Genomic DNA, 6822 nt, shown 5'->3' with positions numbered 1-6822 from the left:
CGCCAACATAAACCTCCTGCCTACCTCAAAGACTATGCATGTTCGCATCTGGGGGAAGGGTGTTATGTCCTGAGAACTCTAGGAGTTCTCACTCAGGTCCACTCACTTTGAGTGGGCGTTCTTCCCCTTTCCTCATTGGCTGGTTCTCCCCAGCAGCCAGCTATATAAGCAGGCTGCGGGGTCCAACCAGTCGCTGATTGCTGCGATCCAGTTCCTGGCATGGCAAGCACGGTCAGCCCTTTATTGTTATAATAAAGTATTGTTGCACTCATGCTCTGGTTCAGCCTCTCATTGCTCAAACTTAACAGTAACCAAGATGGATTTTCTATTGCAGTGTTTTTCAAACTTGGCAAGTGGAACCATAGCTGGCTGGGGAATCCTGGGAGTTGAAGTCCACCTATCTTCAAGTTATCATGTTTGAAAAGCACACCTCTGCTGTGTTTAAAATTGGGGATAAGGTTGGAAAAGGTTAAGGAGGATGAGCTTGCTCTTCTGTTTTTCCCGTTGGGACAAGAGCCAGAAGACAGATGGGAAAAGGGAGGTGGTGCCATTTCTTGTTTTAATTTCAGCAGGTGGCTTTCAACTTTTCTGCGTTCAAGCCTGCCCTTCCTGGTTTTGTCTGTTACATCATCTGCTGTTTTGTTGACCTGAAGAGGCTGTTTGCGGAAATGGAGTCATTGTTTGCAAGGCTAAACCAAAAGGACATTTCTCCTCTGTGCCGTATCCATACGCAGATGGCAGCAAAATTAAGCCAATTACTCCTCTTGAAATAATTGAGTTGCTTAATTGGTTGGTTTTCACATGATTTTAGAGTTAAAGAGCATTTCCTTTGGCTACGAAGCCGCTGTAAGAACAGGCAAAAAGTGCTGAGGGCCTTCTTCCAGCACGTTCTCAGCAACCAAGAAAGATACTATAAATCCTTTTTTCACCCCTTCGGATCAGCTGGAAATAGACTATCCTGAAAGTCTGTGTTGGCACAAACACAGTCAACCTGGTGAGTGAGTGAACCCATGTTTCTGGGTTATGCTATATAACAGTGACCTCTAACCAAGCTTTCCAGATTCTAGACTGACTGGATCTATAAAAGATCATAACAGTTGGATTCCGAGCAATAGGGAAATACGCCACCTATGGTTGGACTTAGGCATAGTGCAGGTGTGGGATGCTATTGGTTTGGTCCGGTTCTATAGAACCGGTAGCTCTGAAGAACAGCAGACACCGAACGGGTTCGTTGTGGCAACTTTTTGGTCATCTGTTTTTCCCATTCGCCTGCCCAGGCTCTTGGCTGTCCTTTATTTCCTGCTTTTTCAACCTCAACTGCTTTGCGCGGCACAGCTGAGGTTGAAAAAGCAGGAAAGAAGAGGATTAACCTCAAACTATCCACTATTGACCTCACCCCATTCCTAAGAAATCTGTAAGGGGCGTGCATAAATGCACCATCGTGCCTCCCGTCCCTGTCCCCATTTATTTGTAGCTATTTCCTGTATTCTTACTCATGTTTATTCTTATACCTCTTATCTTGTAAGCCATTGACAAATCAAATAAATAAAAATAAAATAAATAGAATGTTCCTTGCATATGGTTAGCAGATTTCATCTATTGGAGCTGACCTTGAGAATTGTATACCTGTCCTTTAATCAGAATGTGTAAAAACCCATATAAATAGTTCTTGCTTTTGTGATGGACCCATTTTGTTTTTACCACCCTTGGTTCATCGTTCCAACTCCTAGTTCTGCTCAGCTAACCTCTTGACCTCCCAGCCTGGGAGACCTTTCCAGGAGACCAATCAAGTTGGGGATAGTCTAATCTTGGGTGGCATGGTATTCCGAAAGGCCTGGGTCCAGCTAGATGACACTTTTTAATAGATCATGGACCCCAGATATGCCCCTTTTGCCAGATTGGATCAATCTATTATTATGATTGGTCACATAGTCAACTAGATGTTTTGATGGGATTTAGCATTTTTGTCCGCATTATTGAGTCCTTCCCAAAGACCTTAGATAGGCAGACGTTGCTGTTTGATGGTATCAAAGCTATCATTGCTTGACCAATAGACTGATGGGAGGTTTTTTTCCTTCAATATTTTTGTTGTTGTTACTTGCAAAGTCATGTCCAACCCATTGCGACCCCATGGACAACATTCCTCCAGGCCTTCCTGTCCTCTACCATCTTCTGGAGTCCATTTAAGCTCACGCCGACTGCTCCAGTGACTCTATCCAGCCACCTCATTCTCTGCCTTCCCCTTCTTCTTCTATTGCCCTCAATCGTTCCCAGCATTAGGTCCTTCTCTAGTGAGTCCTTCCTTCAATATGGATGAGGTTAAAACGGCAGTCCAGTTGTTTCAGGATTGCACCCAAGGCGTTATTATTATTAGTACCACCTTTGCTTTCTTTTGCCACAGTCATTCCACTCCTGTTCGGAGATCTTTGTATTTTATGATTTTCTCCATTTCTTTTTCTTCTATTCCACTTTCTCCAGGTACTGCCACGACCACGAAGCAGATTTCTCTGTCTTTCTTATTGACAATTGATAAGTCGTATTTATTTAATTGCACAGTCAGCCAGATGTCCAGATTGGATTTGGCATTTTTGTCCTCCCATTGGTTCCTTCCCAGGAACCTGAGGTAGACAGATGTGGATGTTTAACGAAGTTACAGATATCATTGTAGGATGTAAACTGTCCAAGTAAAGCTAATGACAAGTTTTTGATTGAAGATTTTTTTTACAAAGTAAAACAACGCAAGTTTAATGAAAAAAACTAAATAAAAGTGATAAAAGGAAAGAAATGAAAATAAAAACACACACAAAGCAAAAGAAAGAAAAAAGATACAAAGAAGTGGTCCTAAGTTTACAGCAGGTTAAATCTATATATATATATATAAGCGAAATGCCCTTCACGCATCATCACAAAATCTCCAGAACCGTAAACCCTACAGACTTGAAATTTAGCACGTATGTTCCTCTTGGCTTCTAAGCACTCGCTAAAAAAGGATTTTTCAAAATGACCATCAGAGCATTAGTATTTCGTATATTATTATTATTAACACGCTCTGATGCTAAGGAGTTCTACTCTCCCTCCCCACCTGAAAAGAAATCTCTTCCAAATGCAAAACAAGCAGAGGAGTTTCGGTTTCAGTTTTAGTTTCATAGCACCAAGCAGCTTTAGTACAGAACAGTTCAGCTAAGCCACGCCCAGGCTCCTTGCTGTCTCCTTCTTGCTCACACAGCAAATACTGTTTCGGTTTCCATACAGCCTTCAACTCTCTCACACACTGACAGGACACTAGCCAGTTGAATACCGATGGATGCTCGTAGGCAGAATTTTTTTCTCCTTATTTTCCTTCCCAAAAACTAAGCCCGACCATGTAGTTTTGTAGCGAAGCACAGTATTGAGCTAGTACATTTATATTTTATCCCTTCTCACTCTAAGGTTATATCTTGACTCCCTTTTTGCCCAATAGTCTACTCTTTCTAATTACCAAACTCATCGATCATGAGTTATTTCTTGTGTATGTGTCTTCTTCAGCCCGAAGTCCATAAAGACACTGAGCTGAGTTCATTCTTAAAACGAATAGCCACAAGGACTGTGGCTGTTTACAAAGCCCCAAATTTTGTCTTCTGCACTGGATGGCAACAAGTCACAGACTTTGTAATATTGCTTATGGATCCTACACGAGGCCCAGAGGCACTCCAGGAGACAAAATCATTGTTGATTACTGGTGCTTTACTTTGCAACATGGCACTTCCCTGTGTATTAATTAAAAAAGAATACTAGAATTTGTGCCAAGGGAGGTACGTACAAAAATACATTGGGCTCCCTATCCTTCGTCTAGACAATAATCAACACATAGAACAGTGTTTCTCAACCTTGAGCAAACTTTAAGGTGTGTGAACTTCAATTCCCAGAATTCCCTAGCCAGTCCAGGCTGGCTGGAGAATTCTGGGAGTTGAAGTCCACACAGCTTTCAAGTTTGCTCAAGGTTGAGAAACACTGGCTTAGAATGATGTGGCCAACCATACTTTTTACAGAAATGGGTCATGCGACAAATAATTGCAACATCAAAAAAAAATCAGCTTCTGTGTAGCAAATCTGGGCACATTGGACTGAATTCCAGCCATCTTTCACCATCGCTTTCTCTCTTCTCTTCTTGCTGCTGTTCAAAATAACTTCACAGAGTAAACCAGGAAGTGACCAGAGCAACAACAAAATGGTTTTATCAACCTACAGGCAGTCCTTGACCAATGACTACAATGGCGAGCAGTATTGCCACTGCTAAGCAAGACAGTTGTTAGTCACAGCCAATTTTAGGATGTTTTTCCCCACCATTGACTTTACTTGTTGGAAACTGGCAGGGAAAAGTCACAGATAATAATCACGTGACCCTAGGATGCTGCAACTGTTTGTAAATACAGATGCCTGAATTTTGAGCCCGTGACTACAGGGACTACGACAGTCATAAGTGCAAGGATCAGTTGTAAGTCACTTTTTTCAGCAACATCATAACTTTGAAGGTTCATTCAACAAATGATTGTAAGCTAAGGACCACCTATATGCTACTGAACTATGACTGCTGCTTAGGTCTTCATCTTTGCTGTTTATGGCATTTCACTGCCAAAAGAACAACAGGATAATACAGTTATCTTGAAGGGTTCTTGGAGGTTTTCTAGTCCAACCCCCCTGCTCAAGCAGATCTTACATCCAGGGGTGGGATTCTACCAGTTCGCACCTATTCACTAGAACCGGTTGTTAACATTCTAAGCAGTTTGGAGAACCGGTTGTTAGAAGAAATTACTGGTCTAATCCTGTAATGAAGACAGGAAGGAAACATTCTGGTGTTGCTTGCAGAAACTGCCTCTCCGTTAACCCTTATTACATTCTTGGCAGGACTAGACTTCCTGTCTCAGGAACATCTCTGGAGTTTTATTCCCCCTCCTTTGCTGGTACTTTGCTTGTGTGGAGTGACCATTCAAAGTTACAACGGCACTGAAAAAAGTGACTTATGACCATTTTTCATGCTTACGACTGTTGCAGCACCCCACAGTCATGAGAGGCCAGGCGAGGAGATGCATGCCTCGATGTGAGGGATATTGAATTGGCCACACCCAACCAATAACATGACCCCCAAGCCATGTCCACCCAGTCACATGACCCCCAAGCCATGCCCACCACCTAAGCCACGCCCACAGAACCGGTTGTTAAAATTTTTGAATCCCACCCCTGCTTATATCATTCCAGACAAATGGCTGTCCTGTGTCTACTTAAAAACCTCCAGTGTTGGAGCACCCACAACTTCTGGAGGCGAGCTGTTCCACTGATTAATTGTTCTCACTACTGGAAAATTTCTCCTTTAATTCTAGGTTGGATCTCTCTTTGATAAGTGTGTCTTCAAACCCCTACTGGATGGCGAGGTTTGGCTCTGCTCTCTGACAGCAGAAAGACTCAAATCTGCACTCGTTCGGATCTCTTGTTTCTCTTCTAATCCATGTAGTATGGAAATATCCAGATATATTCCACCAGCTGAACACTCTTTTTCCACACCAAGGCAACCTTTCCAGTTTGGGCAGCTCTTTATTAAAGCGAGCAGCTCAAATCCAAGCTAAGTGCTTGAGTATAGCTTTAAGTCAAATCAACATGTAACGCTTGTGCCTGAAGCAGGGGCGCAGAATGGATTACCAAATCTTATTTCTCTTTCCTTTCTTCCCAACTTGTTATTTTCCAGGCTGGCCTTACCATTAGACAGAGAAGAGGATGAATCTGTAACCATTGCTGATGAAGGTGGCGAGGGAGAGAACAGGTGGAAAGGCAGAATGCCCCTCCCCAGGAATTCTCTCTAAATTCTTGGACTATTCCCATTTTCTTGAATAAAGGTGTGTCAAAAAATAAAGATGGTGCCCACGATAATGCTCCACCCTGGTGTTTGCTTATTGCTAGTCCTAGGTTGCATCATCTGGTTCTTTTCTTCCAAAATACCACAAAATCTAGAGCAATGTTTCCCAATGTTTACCATTTTAAAATGGGTCGACTTTAACTCCCAGAATACTTCAGCCAACGACGCTGTCTGGGATATTCTGGGATTTGAAGTCCAGACATCTTAAAATGACTAAGGTTGGGGAAAAACAAACACTGCTTTAATATCGGACCATTATAAAGAATTAATCTATTCTATTCTTGGTCACAAATGGAACTATTGGGGGAAAAAAAATCTCAGGCTAAGAATTTGGCAGAAGGACTAGGAATGGTTCTCACCTTGCACCAAGCCATGAAGTTGGGCTTCTTGTGGTTGAACCATTCAGTGGCGCAGTGTTTACAGTGCTGTATTGCAGGCCACTTCTGCTGACTACCGGCTGCCTGCAATTTGGCAGTTCAAATCCCTCCAGGCTCAAGGTTGATTCAGCCTTTCCATCCTTCCGAGGTGGGTAAAATAAGGAAAATTGTTGGGGGCAAGAGGCCGCCTCTGTAAACCGCCTAGAGCGGGCTGTAAAGCACTGTAAAGTGATATATAAGTTTATGTGCTATTGCTATTGTTGGTAAGTTACGGTAGGAAACTGTAAGTGGTAAATCATAGCTGAATTCACCCAGTGTGCTAAGCTTCACCCATTCTGGCATAATACAAGTGAGCCTCGTCTGACTCAGCAGTTTATTATAGCAGTGGGATGTGGGAGAAGTTGTCAGCCTATCTGATGAAGCCACAACTGGACACCTGGAGGAGGATGTGGAGGTGGTATTAGATCAATTGTGAATTCCCCCTTTGATGCTGAAAACAATTTCTAAGCCAAGCATTGAATCAGACATTCCTTTGTAATTCGAGATTCACTAGAACGT

General features: G+C 42.7%; 1 long non-coding RNA gene across 1 annotated transcript; it reads left to right on the top strand.

The window, feature by feature from the left end:
• Positions 1 to 594: 594 nt before the first annotated feature.
• Positions 595 to 5906, top strand: LOC148124825 (uncharacterized). The gene is made up of 2 exons (XR_015744943.1): positions 595 to 994; positions 5720 to 5906. It is a non-coding gene; the product is annotated as an uncharacterized LOC148124825 (long non-coding RNA).
• Positions 5907 to 6822: the final 916 nt, after the last annotated feature.

The sequence above is a fragment of the Pseudonaja textilis genome, chromosome 11 (assembly GCF_049901715.1).
Source record: "Pseudonaja textilis isolate UNSWEBS1 chromosome 11, rPseTex1.2, whole genome shotgun sequence".
Taxonomy (NCBI): Eukaryota; Metazoa; Chordata; class Lepidosauria; order Squamata; family Elapidae; genus Pseudonaja; species Pseudonaja textilis.
Note: the sequence above shows the minus strand (reverse complement) of the source record. Positions and strands in the feature narration are given on the sequence as shown.